Genomic DNA, 20687 nt, shown 5'->3' with positions numbered 1-20687 from the left:
CTTCTAATAGGAAGCTTAGTTTGGAGTATAGCTTCAATTAGGAGGGAGAAAAAGACGTTTGCATACCAATATGATTTCACAATCATCTACAGATCTTTTCATTAGGTTTTAAAAATTAAGTTTTAAAATCATCTGATAATTTAGAAATATAAAGTTAAGTGAGCTACAAATACTTGTGGTTGTCTTTTAGTATAATATCATTGTATTTTCTACTATAATAAGCTCCTAAATCTCCACATGAATTTTGACTTGATTCAGGCTATATTTTCTTTAAAATTATAAAAACAATTTTAAATGTCTAGCTTCTAGATTATATAGCTGAATCACAATATAATACTGCCTTTAGTATAAATTGTTCTTTCAAGCAGGCTTTTTATTTTAACTACAGTTGAAAAGAAAACTTTCAGGTAAAGCTTTCCAGTGTAATATCACTGCTAGTATGGCTATCTCCAACCCACAATTATGTGATTTGGTGATGGACTGACACCGATATGATTCAAAGATCTATGACTAAGGTTAGAACTAAGAACTTTTGTAAGATGTCCATGTTTTGCCTTATTAGCATTAACAAATATTTACCCAGTGATATGTGATCATTATGCTTTTCCTACTTATCACAAAGGCCAATAAAGCTACAAAATCACAAAAATCTTCCAAACATAAATGCTATATTGATGCAAAAATGTTTACATAGGACTGATCTGTTAGAAAACAAGGAACACAAATATATTTTAAAAAGACTGTTCAGTCGATTACGCATTTCAAGTCAGACTAGAAACAAGCAACTTTTATGAGTCCTTACGAATCTTTAGCATTTAGACACTATGCACAGTAAAAAAAAAAACTGCATTTGAAATGGAATGCCAATATCTAAATCTGAAACTTTAGAGATAAAAGCTGATGCAAACAATATATCTGACAAATACTGATGAACTGCCAAAAAGGAATGTAACAAACAATGCAAAACCCAGCACGCTTCAAGATCCCCAAACCAAGAAGAATTAGTCTAGGAGACATGCAGCTCCATTTCCCAAGCAGAATAATATCAATATGAATGAGAAGCAGGAGGGGAGAGACAGAAAAAGAAGAAATCAATGGCATGTAATTTAATTACAATGTAATAGGCTTGAAAAAACTTAGTGGAAATGTCATTTTGATCTAATGGAACAATTAGCACATTTTAGTTTTAATGTACTTCTCCATCAAATCAGCTCCATGTCCTACTTATGTTGCCACTATAATGTACTAACTGCAAAAACAGATTAATAAACTGCCAAAACAGTTACTACTACATTCATTTCATAAACAAACACATTGCGTAAAATTTTAACATGGGTTCAGGTGCTACATATGACTATGCAGCAATAGTACTGGAGCCAAAATAATGGTACTAGTACAAAAATACAGGCTATTTCATAAACTTGGTGGATATGGGTAATGAAAACATACAAGCGTGCATGCACGTGCATACATACACACACACTCACACGCGTTTCTCTTTAACACATGCAATTTCCTTTGATTATGCATATTAAATACAGGCTTATTGTTCTCAAAGACAGAAGTTTAAAATGTCTATAAAATATTGAAATGAAAAATTCCTTTTTCTAGCTCAAAATTGATATCAAAGGTTCAAATCCTTTAAACAGTTATATTCTATAAGATCAATTTTTTTTAATGTGTACTTTTTGACTATAAAATGTGAGCAAATATTCTTAAATTTTATCTATTACTTATTTTGAGACAGAAAATTTTAATATTCCAGAAACTTGCATATCCCTCAAACATTTTTGATGCCTGTAGCCCTTGGTACACTTTTGTATAACCAAAACACTCCTTTCCGAACACTATTTTGCTATTATTGTTGATGCTTTAATATTGTATCACCTTCTAGAACAAAAATAATCTAAGTACTTTTACAACTATCTTTTAAAACTGGCCGTTTTCATTATAGATGTTCTGGTTTTTAACAATACAACAAACAAAGCCAAAATACTAAACGAAGCGACTGAGAAAATACAGCACATTTACTATCAAGCACCTAGAAATTTCTGCTCCTCTCGTCTGAAAAGTTAATTGCAACTATTGCCAACATTCTCTTTTTTTAACATAAATTTCAATAAGTATGTAAAAACACCTGCCAAGCTTTTAAAGGTAACTACTTTTCTACCCTGCTCTCACATTTTGCTGAAAAACAACTTGCAAAGAGAGAAAACCCCTGGACAAACTTCTTGTATTTCAAAGGAACTTGTAAAAGAGAATCTGCTGACATATTAGATCCTTTTCGCATTACCCAAAAGCTTTTCTTCTAAGAACAATTGTGGTAAAGAGACATTTGGCTCCTAGGAAATTCCCAAAGGGTCAACCATATGCATCCTTCCATGGCACCTTCACAGTGCTGCTTTCTAGATTCATGTCTCAAAAGCAGCTTTCATCATTTACTTGTGTGTCAGTCAATATGATTTATGGACTGCATTCAACAAAGTCAAAGCATATAGAATGAGAAATATGACTACAATCTGCTAATTTGTTTTGTATTGAGCCACTTAAGAGTCAAAGACCTGATGTCAGACTGAGACCAGCAACACAATTAACCAGTCGGTGACAGATTCATCCATCCTCCCTGCCAGGCTGTGCCAATCAAAGACAGCATGAGGCGACATTTGGTGAAATCAGTAAGAAAACTCATTCTCTAAGTAACCTATGTGAGACCTTGATTGACACTTTTTGAATTTAGTTTGTGGAACACAGACAGTCTTTACCCAATAGTCCCTCACTGCAAGCTGTGAAATAAGGCTTTTAATGCCAATCACAGGAACAATAAACCACGAACCACCAACCCTCAGTTTAAAAGGAATCAAGAAAACACATCTGTTTTTATGTCAAGCCAAATTTCCAGAATAATTTACTATTATAGATTAGGTAAAGATACTCTGTTTCCTTTGAAACATCATAAAATGACATTGTAACAAAAATACAACACATTTTATTAGATTATAACTCAAAACAGTTTTGGTTTCAAAGTAACACTTTGATAGATCTACTCTAATATAATAGTAAGAGAAATGTAGAATACTTAAAAACTAATTTGACACATTTAAATTTTCATTTGAAGTTTTCATTTCTGTCTAACCATTCTCTTATTTCAAAGATCTAATAAAATAGCAAGGCTTGATTTCAATAATAATTATTTGAAAGCATTTTTCAATGCTGCTTTCATTCTCTCAAATACACTTTACATAAAAATGTGCTCTTGAAATCACAATCATTCTTTCTGTGTTGGTCTATTTTCCTTAAAGATCCCAGGAGAATCCATTTTCTTTTATTTATACCTTCACAAAAGATCAACTTTGCACAATAAGCTACTTTTTATTTAAGTTAAAAAATATATAGACTCAGAAATATTATGCACTATATTTATTATTCTTTAAATTGATAACAGGTTTTGTTTTGAAAAGTTATGTAACTCTTGTCAGGAAAAACTTAAAAACTTGAAGAAAATCATGGTCAATTTGAATATTAAATCTAACATTGGTAAGCAAATTTATTAATTCTGAGTCTATGTGACTTTTAAAGTTATTTAAATAAAAACAGCAAAATACTGCTATAGTATTCAAACTTACTGCCTCTCAATTTGCAATGTGAATTGCAGTTATGAGATACGAAATAGCCTTTTCAGAAGGAAGACGAAAGAAGAAAGGAAATATTTTGATGAATTGGTCAGTCTCCTAAAGAACCACAATTTTTAGCCTTTTAAAACACAGTCTAAAAGAGTGAGGTCTTTCATCAAATACGGAGTATCCAACACTAAAACCAGAAATGCATTCTTATTGAAAAATGATGCCAAGTTGAAAAATCGACATTTTAATCTAAGAAACCTATTATAATTCTTTCTATTTTACAAAAGAATCACTAATTTAAATTTCACTATATGAAACTACTTAAATGTACTACTACTCAAACATAAAAAATGTTATTCAATCTGGAAAAAAGCATACCTAAAACATGAAAATTTCCCCAAGGTGACTTACAAATACACAAAGATTCCATCATCTAGTAAGGTTTTAATCTATTTTCTGGCTAAACACATGGTATAATACCGAAATGTCTCTGATTCCCAATAATATAGAATGTATGTTTAAAGGTTTAAATATCAAGATGAATTTCTTTAGCAAGTTTTAAAAATAACTTTAATACAATCTTGAAAACAGTAATAGGTCTACCAAAATATACTTACTCTAATGCCCCTAACATTCTCCAAAATACCTCCTTTACATTTCTGTATTCCTCTCATACTCTTCCTGTCTGCATCTAGGTAGCTCTAGTCCCCAAAGAACTGGTTATCACATCAGTTAACCACAATTCCCATAGCCAATTATGAATTCCCTTTCTCCTCTCTTAGGCTTTTCTTCTTTTAACAATTCTCAACCATAACAATGTGAGACATAACATAAAGTATTGCTCTTGGGACACAGAAACATGCACATTCACACACACACATGCACGGATTAAAAAGAACAGAAATACCTTAAAGTTGGAAAAAAAATTCTCCCAACTGGGGAAACTTCAGGTCACTTATAATATATGGCACATTTCTATTTCATGCCTTATCCTAACTTCCTTATCCCAACTCTGTGTGTGTGTGTGTGTGTGTGTGTGTGCGTGTGTGCACGCTGTCACTTCAGTCGTGTCCAACTCTTTGCAACCCCATGGACTGTAGCCTGCCTGGCCCCTCTGTCCATGGGATTTTCCAGGCAAGAATACTGAAATGGGTTTCCACGCCCTCTTCCAAGGGATCTTCCCAACCCAGGGGTCGAATACACATCTCTTAAGTCTTCTGCACTCGCAGGTGGGTTCTTTACCACTGAGCCACTAGGGGAGTCCCATCCCAACCACCGATCTCATTAAACTTTGGTGGCCTCTTCCTTCTCCTTAAACAATCTTTTGAACATGGCCTTAGATGACATATAGCACTCAGATTTTTAGCTTCCTGCAAATATCACTGCTGCTGTCATGGCAGTCCCATGATATCGTCAAACTTCTCTTAACTTTAATAAGCAGAAAGAGAATGCAAGGACAAGGAGGGCAGTGAAGTCTAGAAGAAGTCAAGGTTTTGAAGCTACTGATTATACCAGAAATCTAGATTAAACACACTTTTGTCCAAGGTAGCATGAAGAGGAAGCTAGTCTGTGTTGTGTAGGAACTGACAGAGAGATATTTCCTACCTCCTAAATTCACTTGATAACAGCAAATTGGGCAATTAGGTACATGTTTAAATAGGGAAGCAATAAAATATCAAGGCCCTATAACCTTCTCCCTTGGCAAATGTAAGAAATGCAAGAGAAGCTTAAGACAAGCTGTAAACTTCCACATGTGACTGAATACTACGGTCAAGCCACAGGAATTAAGACTGAAAAACTGAAACATCCAAGAACTGTTATTAAAGCAACAACTGTGTCATAGCAGAGTCAGAGCCTCATTTTTTTTTTTTTACATAAGCACCCAGCTCAGAGTATTAGGACTATATAATCATTAAAAACTACTATTTCACAACCCCAGTACAACTTAAAATTTGCAAAGAAGTTGTCAGAATCACTAACAAGTTAAAAGAGTATAGACTATTTCCACATAATCATTAGTAAAATGGACAAATGTCATCCAAGCTGACTCTCTTGTTAATATATATAGGCAGGAGGTAAGTAAGTAAGTGTTAGTCACTCATCATGTCCGACTGTTGGTGACCCTATGGACTGCAGCCCACCAGGCTCCTCTGTTCATGGAATTCTCCAGGCAAAAATACTGGAGTGAGGAGCCATTCCCTTCTCCAGGGGATCTTCCAATCAGAGATCCAACTCAGGTCCCCTGCATTGCAGGCAGATTCTTTACTATCTGACCCACTGGGGAAGCCCAGTATATTATAAACATAGCCATACATATGTAAACATAACACAGAGTAGGCCTTTGCCATTCAAGGCATTTATATCCAGATTTCAACCTTTTAAGGATGGCTCCGAGAGTCCAGTACAAGCAGGGCTTCATTTGCTGAGACTCACATTTGAGTTAGGTACTCTGTGAAATGGGTTGTGGGCAGGGAGGAACTATTCAGAGACTGAATACAGTCAAAGTCCCAACCTCCCCAAGTCAATGTGGCTTAGCTGTCTTCGGTTAGTTGACATGGATAAAGTAACTCTCATTAAGATCTATAGTTTTCAGCTGTATTTTACAATGTTTCCTGAAAGAAATTACATGGCACAGCCATACTCTCAAATTTGGGAATTCTCAAAGGTTTGGGGTATACTCGTCTAGAATGTTGAGGATTTTTTGAACAGGTAATTTCATTGAACCAAATCCTAGATTTGTGGGAATGAGGTTAGGGTAGATACTATTAGTCACTTTCAGTTGAGGGAGTACCTGGAAGAGGAGTTTAAACTATTCAGGGAAATGTATCCTGTGAGGGAAGGATACATATTAAAACAGAACAAAACTCATTATGGGAGGAGGGAGCAAACAACGTAAGTCATCTACTAAGCACTTTTTTTTCTACAATCTTGCAAATGACATTCAACAATATTCTGAGAGTGAAAAATAAGTCTTTACAGACATCTACAGTAGGTCTTTGTCAACTGTCTCCTTCTTGTTTCCAAACAAAGGCTTTAAATCTCAATGCTATTACCAGCTATCAGATCAATTTTCATCAGAGGCAGAAAGTTTTAAAACAGGACAGCTTCCTTACAATGCCTAGTCTCCTGAATGAAAGAAAAGGAAGTGATTAAATGTTGTTGCATATATATATATAATATTCATCTAAACTTGCCCTTTTGTTGGGTCACTCTGCAAAGTATAATCTCTTTTATCCTCTCCCTTATCAATTCCTGTCTGTTCTATACAGGGAAGGAAAAAAATACAGGTTCTTGAGCATCATCAGATCATGGCTTGCACAGGAAACTTCTGACTCCAACATCTTTCTCTACCATCTCCTTTCTTTCACTTCAGGGGATCTGACCTCTTTTTCACTTTCTTTATCTGCTCATAATAAACATAATTTCAACTCAAACAATCTCTTATCCGCATATTTTAGACTCTTTTCTCCCCCAATCCTTGGCCTACTTAACTCTTGTGGGGGGTGGTATGAGGAGAGAACTACCTTCTATTTTTTTCTTTCTATTGTGGAATACAGGTTAAAAGGAAAGATACTATTTGCATTCCTAGAACTTACCCCTATGTGCAAAAACTCAAGTACCCTTACAAACACAAATTCTCTGTTGCCATCTGGTAGTGAAACTGCTAGATGGTATGTTTTCATCTGTTTTTGATACTGAATCTTCCTGTTAAAAACGATCCTTTGCTCATAAAGCTTGCATCAATTATATAGTCTGTTTCATCTATACCCATAAGAGAGTGAAGTAAAAGGTTATTTGTAAGTGTGCATATACATGTATGTACTAATACCGTGTGTGTGTGTGTGTGTATATAGAGTCCACTTTATTTCCATTTATATCTCCTTAATCTGTTACTTACAGGTTGGTCTTGTACTTTACCCTTAATCCACTGATTTCCTACCAAAATTCTCGTGCTAAAAGCCCTTTGTTATTAATGCCACTACTTCTTCCAACTATGCCCTCATTAAAACAATTCAAAATACTGTTTTCTACAACCTTTGACAGCAGGGAAATATTTAAGTACACTATGCTACATATGGGCTTCCCTGGTGGCTCAGAGGATTAAAGCATCTGCCTGCAATGCAGGAGACCTGGGTTAGATCCCTGGGTTGGGAAGATCTGCTGGAGAAGGAAATGGCAACCCACTCCAGTATTCTTGCCTGGAGAATCCCATGGACAGAGGAGCCTGGCACATAAGGCTTACAAACTTATGAAATCAAATTTCTCACCGAGATTAGTCAGTATTTAGCTAATAGAGACATCAACTTAATACCCAAAAGGATTAAAGTTATAAAATTCAAGTATGTTCACTTTCAACTAAAAAGCAAGATTTTTTTTTGCAATTAACTTCCAACAGTGAAAATTACTTAACTGTTTTATTACATTATGAAAAAGCTTAAGAAAAAACAGAAGTTCCATTACTACCACTGGACCTTGACTGCTTTCAACTTTTTCATTTATGTTTTCTCTCAAAGTTCTCTAACTTTTTCCATTGCCATACTACCAATGGTTTGCTTTTGTTGATTTTTGTGTACTTGTAAGTAACTTACTATAAAGTATGGAAATAAGTATCAAAATGTGTCACAGAAATACCTTGCTTATCACCACAGAAAGAACTATTTCAAATAAGTAACTTTTTTAAAACACTGGACATTCAAGTGCCAAATCTTTCTAAATTATTCACTCACGTTTATCTAAAACTGATCTCCAAATCCACTGTCCTTCTTAAATACAGGACAAGAAACAATCTGAGGTTCTTTTTTTTGGATAGCAAGGTTAGTGTCACTTCCGTATTCTGAATATGCATATGGTCTATCTGCAGGAAATCTGTAAGCACGCTTAATAGGTACTTAACAACTACTACATTTATTGAAATGAACTGAACATTTATTAAATGAGCAAAAAGGTCAAGTGAAAGCTTGAGGGTCTGTCTCTTCAATAGGTCAAAGTGTTAGTCCTTAGTGTTGGGAATTTGCAAGTTATTTTCGTGCTATAGGTTCTTTTTAATCACTATTCAACATTTATGGCTGTGGTGATCTGAGTTATTATACTATCCTTGCAAGGAGGTGTATAAGGAATGAGTAACCATGCAAATATTTCTGCTCATCTGATGGTACTGATACCATCTTTACTATATCACATTCACATAGACATTTTCTAAATTCCTATCTGCAAATAACAGAATGTAAACTTTCTCTTCAAAACTAGAAAGTATCCTATATTTGACAAATAAATTTCTTGATTCGAAACTTCTGATTTTTACAGTATGCTTTTTTTTCTTGGTCACACCACACAGCTTGCAGGATTCTCAGTTCCCTGACCGGAGACGGAACCCAGGGCCTGGCAGTGAAAGCCTAGAATCCTAACCCCTAGGCTACCAGGGAACTCCCTGCAGTATACTTTTCATACTTTTTAAACATACAAGAAAATTATCTTTATAATAGTCTAGTTATTCACTATTCCTCTCATGTTAACTTTAAAACTACTTCTAAAGCACTTCCTCCACATAAGACATTGTTTAGGTACTATAGAAGACACCATCATGAGTAGATATAGTTCCTGACATAATGAGATTAAATTCTGAGAGTAGAAAGAAGGAAAGTCTACAACCATGGTTCAAGACAAACTATAAATAAGTACCACAAAAGTGGGACAAAGTATCAACATAAGGTTAAGCAGAATCAGTAAAAGCTTCATGAAAGAGGTAAAACCATTAAAGATGGCTCTTGGAAGGGATTCAAAATTTTTAGTTATAAATGAAGACAAGGTAGAAAACTCAAGCTAGATGCAGGGCAGAGTGAATTTTCCACTTTAAACACCCAGGTTAAATCATGGTTAGAAATGTATCAGAAAGAGACTGAGGTCATTTATTCGTTAGCCTGTGGAATTTTCACTTAATTCAATAGATAAGTGAGGGACCTTGAAATTTCTGAATAAAGAAAATGAAATTAAAATGTGCTTTGGAGAGGATTATCTGGCTTTGATCTGTAGGATGAATAGAAGTAATGAGAGACTATTGGCAGAGACAAATTAGAAGACAATTACGATAATCAAAATTTAAACTTTGATAATAGAAATAAGAACAGAAAGGACAAAACGTAGGTTAGGAATATTTAAATTTCAAATGCTAGATGATATTTTTTCAAAAATAAGAATATTTTTCAATATCTATACTTGGACAACATTTCTTATTTCGTCTCTTAAGAGCTTGTAACTGGAGGTGAAAAGGATGAACAAATACAATAAAAAGCAAAATATGACAAAGCCACTAAAAAAGAATAGATGCTGAGGAAGGCAATGAACACTATTGGGCTTGGTGAAAAAGAAACATTTGAATTGGGTCATGAGCTATGCTGTGTTATGCACTGAGATTTCTACAAGTAGAGTCTGGGATAAGTGTAGAGAAAAAGCATTCAGGAAAAGCTCAAATAATCTTACAAACAAATATAACAACTAATATGTTTTGAGTGTTCATTTTATGCCAGGCACTTTTCTGAACATTTCATGTATACTACCTTTTTTAACCCTCACAAAAATCTCTAGAGTATATATTCTTATTGAACTACTGAACTCATTTGCAGATAAGGAAAATATCTCAAGCATGGCCTGTCATACCTGAGATAACCAGAGAGAGATATCCCCAGAGCACTGCGCTCACCACAGATGCAACATAATGTTAACTTTCACAATCAAGTCCCAGAGAATCTTGATTGCTTCACCAAAACAACTAGTTATTATCTTCAAACTCTGGCTTCCACAAAAACTACAAATGTATCAAGAACACCGCCAAAACAATTAAAATTTTCCATAAGCACCTAAGCAGAGAAAAATAAGCCTGCAGGAAGTTCATTATTTTCTAATTCACATGCTAGCTTGAGCTTGTATCTACTTACCGACATGGCTGCATGATCACTGCTGTTAGTCTGAGAAGGAAGTCAAACAGGCAATCATAAAAAAGGAAAATGTATTCTGATATCAACAGAAGTAGTGTTTAAAGCAGTAAAAAATTACACCATACACAAGCCAGCTGACTTTCTGTTGTTGTTACAATTTAAAACTCAAAATCTATTTATTAGTGACACCTGAATATCTGATCTAGCCTGAACTTGAAGGTAGCCCTGCATATGGGAACTTATCCTTTTTACCAAACACACAAGGAGTAAAGGAGAAACCACAAGCAGAAATGGAGGAAGACATTTAACTAGCTAGGTAGATTACTGTAATTACAGTAGGCAGTGGGTTGGCAGCTGTGTTACCCAGACAATTCATTCTTCTGGAAGACTGGACTAGACTCTAGGTAACCTCTAGGTCCTTTCTAGATTTAACTTCCAAAAAAATTTTGTTTGGATTAGCAAAATCCCATCACAACATTTATTTTATTCAACTATCTCTTCCCCAAACCTTTCAAATTGTGTAAGAGGTATATAATTGTATGTGAGATATAAAAGTCATAAAGCCAAGATGAAATTAAGCTAAAATTCTGTAATGTAGCCAATAAAAGTCAGTCAACAACATTTAATATATAAACATGAACACCAGGTAAGTCACAGGACTTGTGATGCTTTCATCATTGTTCACATTATACAATTTTTATGTTACAGTCAATAAGTCATCATATCAACATTATTCATTATTATTATATATTTAAAGATTAATACTGAAATAAGAAAAAAGTAATTTGTTAGCATATATGTATACAATAAATATACGGTCATGTTTTCACTTGATAAGGAAAGTACTAAAATGTATTCAAAGCTGCTTATGTAACAATTTAAAAAATATAATTTTTGTATTTTTAATATAATTCTTTCTGGTATCACATAAAAGAAAGGGTGATTAAAGCCTGTGATTGTACTACTGACTATTAAAGTTCTCCTCTGCAGTTTCCAGTGAAGTCAAAAGACATGTACATCTATATATTTAATTCAGGGAAAAAGTATGAACCAAAGGACAAAGAACATAAAAGAGCAAAACTAAAAAAGAAAATAAGGTGCCAGAATGAATAAATCTAAGTTTAAGTCAGGACTTTACACCTGTGTGACACTTAATAATAAATTTTATATATAGGGACCTTAGAGGTGATCTCATCCAATCATTTTATTTCAAAGAGAAGGAAAGAAGTTGTTCAAAATCAAGACAGTAGAGTAAGTTAATGTGTTTGCTTCCCACTGATCCTGAGATACAAATGATACAAGAAGCACAAAATTACAAAACAGGAATAAAATGTTTAACAACAGAAAATGAAGGCACGTGGAGGAATTCATTAAGGGATACCTTCTAGGAGACAGAGAGCAGTTTTTTAATGTTTATTTATTTACTTATTTAGGCCATGCCACAAGACATGCGGGATCTTAGTTCCCTGACCAGGCATCAAGCCTGTGGCCCCCGCATTGGAAGTGCAGAGTCTTAACACCTTGACCGCAGGGAAGTCACCCAGAAGACAGATTAAACAGAGAAGAGAAGGCAACTGCCCATTACACGCTACCAGGGAGCTACAGTGGAGCTGGGAGCCAGCTTGGTATCAGAGGTCCAGTTGTGCACATGAGAGAGGACAGATGCCAGAAATGCAATGCGAAACAGGGTAAGTAACTAAAGATCTCTAGAACAACCGTGCCAGTGATCCCCTAACTACAGAGCACAAGCATTTTTCCACAGTGAGAGAAACTTTAGAGGGAGAGGTGAGACTCCTGGTGTAGGCAGAAAAAAAAAGAGAGAGAGAGAGCAAGGAGGAGGAAGGGGGGGGTGTTGTGACAATGGAAAGAGGGGCAGTGATGGCTACACAATTTGTGGAGCTCAGTGCAAAATGAAAATGTGGGGTCCCTTGTCCAAAAATCTGTAAGAATTTCAAGATGCCAGCAAAGCACCTAAGCACGTGCAGAACCCTTCTAACCTCAGGACCATGTGCCATAGCACATGTTACACATCCATGAAGTCAGCCCTGAAGAAAGGAAACCACAATCTCACGGACAGCTCTATATCTGCTCACTCTAAGATTAAGAATCCTAGGCAAAGTGCCTCCCAAATTTAAAAAATTTCCAGTCAGATTCCTAACTAAGAGGGAAAAAAAAAATCAATCAAAAAATAGAGTATTTATATAGTAACAGAGTAAATGCAAATCAGTGTTCCAGGCATTCTTTGTTAAAAGAGAATGAGAAGAACAAAGAAAAAAACCTATTCAAGGGTAATATAGATAATTCAAGGAGCAGAAAATATCCTTTAAAAAAACCCTGCAGTGACTTCCCTGGTGGACCAGTGGCTAAGGCACTGAGTTCCCAATTCAGGGGGTCCAGGTTCGATCCCTGGTCAGGGAACTAGATCCCACATGCTGCAACTAAAGAGGCCTCAGCAGCCAATTAAATTAATTAATTAATTTACAACATCTAACACCTCAGGGAGATTTGAAAGATAATATATACATTTTTTTAAAAAAGAAAGAACAGTATTCTATAAGAAAAGAACACATTTAAAACAGAGTGACTCCTTAAAAATTAAAATATATAACTAATAAAATATTCTCTAGATGGACTGAAAATAAAATTGAGAACTCCTCCCAAAACAGAGAACAAAAAGAGAGATAGGAAATGAAGGAAAAGATAAAAGATAAAGAAGATCAGTCTAGGAACTCTAACATCTAGTTAATAGAGTCCAGGAAAGAAAGAACAGAAAAGTAGAGGGAAAAAATTATCTGAAAAATAATAAAAGAGAAGTTTCCTGTGCTGAACTTCCCCTTTGACAGAAAGGGGTCATTGAATAAAGAGCTAAGTAAATGAAATAAAAGCTTACATCTCCTCACATTATCATGACATTTTAGAATATTAAAGAATAAAAAATAGATCCTAAAACCTGGATGCCAAAAGACAATGGTAGAATGCAACAAAAATCGTCAGAGAAAAACTATTCAACCTAGAATTACTAAACTATCAATCAAACACAAGGACAGAGAAGATATTTCATGATATGCAAGGACTTAAATAGGAGAAAGTTACTGTGGCAGTTTAGCAAAACCAACCAGTAAAGCACTAAAAACACTTGAAATCCATGATACAGTTTCCAACTCTGGAGATCAGAGAAAGAAAGTCCCAGGTAAACAGCTATACAGCAATTCTAGAGAGCAACTGGTACAAAGCGGAGACAGAGGCCTCTGTAGCAGTCAGAAAACATCAGATGAAGAATTGACAGAGAGAAGGGTAGGGAGGCTAATGTCTTTATCGTACATAGAAGTGAATTAAGATACTGACTAAAGAAAAGGAACAAAAAATAGTATAACTATTTTATATAAAGAAAAGATAAACCTAAGAAAAAGAACATCAAACTGAAGAAAAAGGACGAAGTGAGAAGTCGCTATTGAATACATGTGCCTTATCTTTCATATTAGGGACTCACAAGATATTCTCTTTTTAAGATAACCACCAGAAGAAATGAAAACGTATGGTGAAATGGTAGTCTGTGGTTGGGAGAGATGGGAAGGCTATTTTCCATCCCAAAGTCTTCTGGGATAACTGACTTATTACCATGTATACATATTAACTGAAGCAAATTTTTAAAATAACCTTTATTTTAAAAATATTTTTAAAAAAGCAACCTTCATTTTTAGTTCTTTGAAATGAAACATATTAATTAGCAAATTAATTCAGAGTCTGAATGATTTGTCAACTTACATAATGTTGGTTAACTGGAATAATCAGGCCTAGACCGTGAATCTCAGGATTTTCAATATAGTACTGCATCTCCAGAAAAAAATTCTTAAGAGTACGGTTTTAAAAGTTAGACACTATCCATTTCTATCTAAATCATGCACCTTCGTTCACTGGATATATATACTTATTTCTCACAGAAAGCATAATGTTTTTTAAACTGTTTATGGAAATTAAAAGTACAAATTTAAAAGTTAGTGGCACCAGGTTCATTATTTACACATATCCCTTAGTGGTTGTAAATCAATAAAACATCTTTATTTTAACAAACACATCACTAGCATATATGAAAGAAAGAAATGGAAACTACTGTTTCCAGTGGATCACTGCTGGGTCTTTAGGTGGTACTGTATTCACAGTGAGAGATTACTGAGTTCTACTTGGCAGTCATGAATTACTAAATAACTACAAGCTGCTCAACAATATCTTGTATTTATAGACTTGTAAGTGGTGAGTGAATGCTGAATGCTTTTAAAAATTTAACAGTGAATGGTTTTAAAATTCAAAATTGAATGGTTTTCAAATTTTCTAGCTAATATAAAATCTTATTTAAAAAACACAAAGCTTGCTTACAAGTCAGGCTTAAAAGTGTTATAAATGCATTAGAAAAAGATGACTTGTAGAACACATGTCAAAATGTTAACAGTAATTTTTCTTTTAAAAGATAACAGAAGATAACTTTTTTAAAATTTTCTTCTTTACTGAGCAATAGTTTTTAACTGTCAGGAAAAAATGATCAGAAACAAGAAAGTTCACTTACACATTTGAAACAGTAAACGTTGCTGATGTCAACAGTACTGATTTGGGGATAAAATAATATTTATATCATGCAATAATCACACTTCACTGACATTAGCCAGCATCTGACCATTAGCCACTGTAAGCAGTCAAGCGGTAACAATTATTCAAATAAATATACTTTATAGTGAGTATCTTTAAAAATTAATGAAGAAGTTTTTAAAATGCTATATAATACAAAAGCACAGAACTCAAAACTAAATAATACAAGCCAAAAATATAGGCATAAATACAAGAAAAAAAAACTGTAATGATCCTAAACTAAAACTAATACTATAAAAAGCTTTAAAACAACAGAGGAAGACAGAAGAAGGAAAGATAAAATATTTATTAATAGGGGCTACTTTATGTCAAGCACCCTGCCAGCCAACTATTCTACACATGACTTTATTTCATTCTCTGATAGTGCTACGGGTGACTGTGTTGAAGCTGAAACTCCTATACTTTGGCCACCTGATGCGAAGAGCTGACTCATTTGAAAAGACCCTGATGCTGGGAAAGATTGAGGGCAGGAGGAGAAGGAGACGACAGAGGATGAGATGGTTGGACTGTGTCACCAACTCAATGGACACGAGTTTGGGTGGGCTCCTGGAGTTGGTGATGGACAGGGAAGCCTGGTGTGCTGCGGTTCATGGGGTTGCAAAGAGTCGGACACGACTGAGCGACTGAACTGAACAGAACTGAAGTCCTATGGGGAAAATGGATTATGTCTATTTTGCAGAAGTAAAGGAGTTCAGAGAAGTTAAGCAACTTGCCAGGACTCCACAGCCAGGAAGTTAAAAATCTCAGGTTCAAACATAAGTCCTTCTAACTCTACAGACCACCCTGTGCTCTCTTCCCTTCATCACTCTGGTCCCTAAGAACAGTAACATATAAGTGGGCTTAACTCTGAGTCATTAAATGGTAAGTTTCCTGAAGACAGATAATATATTTAGTAGGGAAGTTTAACATTCTGGGTATGGGGAAATACTTGTCATTATTATAAATATTGCTTTTTCAGTTACTGTTAATTCCTGTGGCCAGCAGAGAGCCTGGCTTCTCTGCTAGAGCACAGGGAAATGCAGATGAGGAGATAATCTAACATGGAAGCAAGGCAACTCTTTACTTTTCATCCTCTGCACAGGCTTGCTGGCTGACTCTTCAGAGAAACAGGTGAGGAAAATAATATACCAGTTCTCTCACCCATTCAACCATAGAGACTGGAGGCATTTAAAGTAGACATTATTGGTGACCTTCCAAATTCTACAGCTTCCTACCACAACCACAGTGGTAAAGAGAAAAGAGAAAAACAATGAAGTTCTTTCTCTGAGCTCCATCAAAACCATTATCATTCACTAAGTTCTATTGTTCTCATACCCTGTGAGAAGAGAACAAAATGCTATCAGGTGGATCATAACTTTTCTAGAATCAATGAAACCTTTACTAGGCAATGTGGTCAGCAACTACAAGTCATGACTCTCTTTGATGGGAAAAATAATCTTTTCCAACTATCATAGGGACTTACAAAAAGTAAATATGCAGTGAAGTTAAGAATGGAGCTTTTAAACTGACACTCTTATGTACTTTTTTTTTCAGGGATGGGGTGAGACAGTTATCTTTATCCTACAGGATCTACTTATCTGTCCAATTACTTGCAATACTGGCCAACACTTGCACTATTTGAAAGAGTGACCCTTGGTTTCACAGCTCCCATTGACTCTAACTTATGGCACTGTTTATTAACCCTGTCAAAATCAAGAATCATGGAGCCAGAGCCAGCTCCTCCCCATAATTTTTCATGGATAACTAATTCTGCCTAAGCTGGTTGACTTGGGACTGGCTGACTGTGATGAACAAATACCTTATGAAGATTCTTTTTGTTTGAGAGACTCCAAAACTGGGCCCTCTCTCTGTCTGGGTCCAAAGGTAACTGAAGATGAGGGATTATTTTTAGCTTAAAACATTTAAATTAAAATGGCAGCTTATACATCGCCATATATTGCTTAGAAAAATAATGCATTTAATAACACTGTTTTTTGCTTGAAAGAACACTAACTGAATACTTTATACAATTTCAGCATTTCAGAGAATTAATATACTCAGCCATAATAATCAATCTTGCTAAAATTTACCATAGTCAACAACTTAATACTTTTGCTTGGGAATTGTGCTTTGAGTTCATCCCTTGAATAAGAATATACTGTATTAGTACCATTTTTTTCTTTTCCTAACTGTAAACCATAATTTTCTTATTTGGTCATGTCCTATATATTGCTGTTGTTGAATCTGTTGGTCTACATTTTATAAAAGTGAACCTTCCTTGCAGAAAAACCCATGTTAGATGGGATTTTAGATAAAAATCCAAAGTGGCACACACTCACCTAAAACTATACAAAATATTGTAATAGATCAGGTGAGTGACAGGAGTCTGTCATTCTCAACGTCAGCAGAGTATGTGCTATGAAAAAGCAGGACTTCCCTCTAGATGTCAGCCACCTGAGGTAAGGCATTTACCCCAAACATCTCTAATATATAATCTCTCTTAACCTCACCTGAGCTAGGCACAAAATCCTTACCCATCATCTCATGTCACCCTGTGAAGCATATATTGCAACACAGAAACATGATGTGTATCTGTGTATATGTGCACGCATGAGCAATGTGTTTACTTGTGAGAACTGGTTTTGGCTAGAAGCACAGAGATTTATACTGACAAGGTGAATGGAAATTAATTCAATAACTATTTAATGCATACTTTTTTGAAATTGCTGTAATACTGTTTAGTTGCTCAGTCGTGTCCAATTCTTTGTGACCTCATGGACTGTAGCTCACCAGAGACTCTGTCCATGGGATTCGCCAGGCAAGAATACTGGAGTGGGTTGCCATTCCCTTCCCCAGGGGATCTTCCTGACCCAGGGATTGAACCTGGGTCTTCCACACTGCAGGCAGATCCTTTACCAACTGAGCTACTAGGGAGGTGGTATTAAAATTATATATATAATACACAGGTTCCCTTTTTCAACTGAAGAAATAGTGAGGAATATAGTATCAACCCTGGGTAAGCTTCTAAAGGCTCTTTGGCACAGATCCACTATACAAATCTCTTTAAGAAACTCTTCTATTTTTAAGCAATGCCTTCCTTCAAATATTCTAACCAGCCCTTTGATAGAGAAATAGATGGGGAGAATAACATCTTTTTTTTTCTTTTCATTTTAAACAAGGAGATGGTTAGAGGCAGTTGGGTAGGCTTCAGATTTAACTTTTTTGTGTCCACCTATATCTTATTATGATATTAAAAAGGTAAAAATTTCTTCCTACTTTTTTTGTACAAAACTATTCCATTCACATTTTAACAGTAGTTCTGTTAGTTTAGAGTATAACTAAAGAGAAAATGTGGATCACAATAAACTGCGGAAAATTCTGAAAGAGATGGGAATACCAGACCACCTGACCTGCCTCTTGAGAAATCTGTATGCAGGTCAGGAAGCAACAGTTAGAACTGGACATGGAACAACACACTGGTTCCAAATAGGAAAAGGAGTACGTCAAGGCTGTATATTGTCACCCTGCTTATTTAACTTCTATGCAGAGTACATCACGAGAAATGCTGGGCTGGATGAAGCACAAGCTGGAATCAAGATTGCCAGGAGAAATATCAATAACCTCAGATATGCAGATGACACCACCCGTATGGCAGAAAGTGAAGAAGAACTAAAGAGCCTCTTGATGAAAGTGAAAGAAGAGAGTGAAAAAGTTGGCTTAAAGCTCAACATTCAGAAAACGAAGATCATGGCATCCAGTCCCATCGCTTCATGGGAAACAGATGGGGAAACAGTGGGTGACTTTATTTTGGGGGGCTCCAAAATCACTGCAGATGGTGATTGCAGCCATGAAATTAAAAGACTCTTACTCCTTGGAAGGAAAGTTATGACCAACCTAGACAGCATATTCAAAAGCAGAGACATTACTTTGCCAACAAATGTCCATCTAGTCATGGCTGTGGTTTTTCCAGTGGTCATGTACGGATGTGAGAGTTGGACTGTGAAGAAAGCTGAGTGCTGAAGAATTGATGCTTTTGAAATATGGTGTTGGAGAAGACTCTTGAGAGTTCCTTGGACTGCAAGGAGATTCAACTAGTCCATCCTAAAGGAGACCAGTCCTGGGTGTTCATTGAAGGACTAATGCTGAGGCTGAAACTCTAATACTTTGGCCACCTCACGCGAAGAGCTGACTCACTGGAAAAGACCCTGATGCTGGGAGGGATTGGAGGCAGGAGGAGAAGGGGACGACAAAGGATGAGATGGCTGGATGGCATCACCAACTGGATGCACATGAGTCTGGGTGAACTCCAGGAGTTGGTGATGGACAGGGAGGCCTGGCGTGCTGTGGTTCATGGGGTCACAAAGAGTTGGACACGACTGAGCGACTGAACTGAACTGAATGAGAAAATGTGCATCCCATTATCCTCTGTTTGGTCTTGCCTACCTTTTTCTTTCTTTGGTAGTGCCACTAGTCTTGTGGGATCTTAGTTCCTCAACCAGTGATTGAACTGGGCCCCCAGCAGTGAAAGCATGGACTCTCAACTACTGGATTGCCAGGGAATTCCCTTTGCATCCCTCACAGCAAGAATCCAGTGTTTCAGCCTACTCACACTCAAATAATCTGTTCATCAACAGACTATTCAAGATGTAAATGTGCTATGACTACGTAACAGGATGGAGCAATGCGCCTATTTTACTTTTAGTCTCTGGTCTACAAATATCCAATAATTTCTTGGCCTTTTCTAAATGAAAAGTCACTGATCATATTGAAGTAGTTTCATGAAAACTACTTCTATCAGTTTATTTCTAGTTAAGAATATGTTGTCAGTTTCAGGGCTTTGTTTTGGCTTTGGTGGGAAGTGAGTTGTAAGTTATCTGAGTTAAAAAGCAAAACAAAGTAAAGTTTCAAACAATTGATTAAAGAGGTATCATGATTCCTTTTTTCAAACTATACTACAAAGGCACACTAATCAAAACATGGCATTGGTATAAAAACAGACACACAGAACAGTGGAGCAAAATAGAGAGTCCAGGAATAAACCCACACATACACGGACAACTTATTTATAGCAAAGAAGCCAAGAACATACAATGGGGAAAGGAGAATCTCTTCAATAAACAGGGTTGGGAAAACTGGGCAGCCACACGCAAAAATATGAAACTAGACCACTATCATATACTATACATAAAAATTAACTCAAATCGATTAAAAACTTGAAACTGGACTTCCCTGGTGGTACAGTGGATGGGAGTCTGTCTGCCAATGCAGGGGACACAGGTTTGATCTCTAGTGGGAAGATTCCACACGCCACAGAGCAACTACAGCCCGCACACCACAACTACTGAGCCCACACTCGAGATCCCGTGAGCCACAACTACCGAAGCTCGAGTGCCTAGAGCCTATGCTCCACAACAGGAGAAGCCACCTCAGTGAGAAGCCTGTGTACCACAAGGAAGAGCAGCCCCCACTCATGGCAACTAGAGAAAGCCCATGAGTAGCAACAAAGACCCAGCAC

The 20687-nt window shown here is 36.0% G+C and overlaps 1 protein-coding gene across 3 annotated transcripts in view; it reads right to left on the bottom strand.

Annotated features, from left to right (window-relative positions):
• EXOC6 (exocyst complex component 6) overlaps window positions 1–20687 on the bottom strand; it is a 190046-nt gene that overhangs the window by 55870 nt on the left and 113489 nt on the right. The window lies entirely within an intron of this gene.

Source organism: Capricornis sumatraensis, chromosome 23, assembly GCF_032405125.1.
Source record: "Capricornis sumatraensis isolate serow.1 chromosome 23, serow.2, whole genome shotgun sequence".
Taxonomy (NCBI): Eukaryota; Metazoa; Chordata; class Mammalia; order Artiodactyla; family Bovidae; genus Capricornis; species Capricornis sumatraensis.
This window is presented reverse-complemented; position numbering and strand designations above follow the sequence as displayed.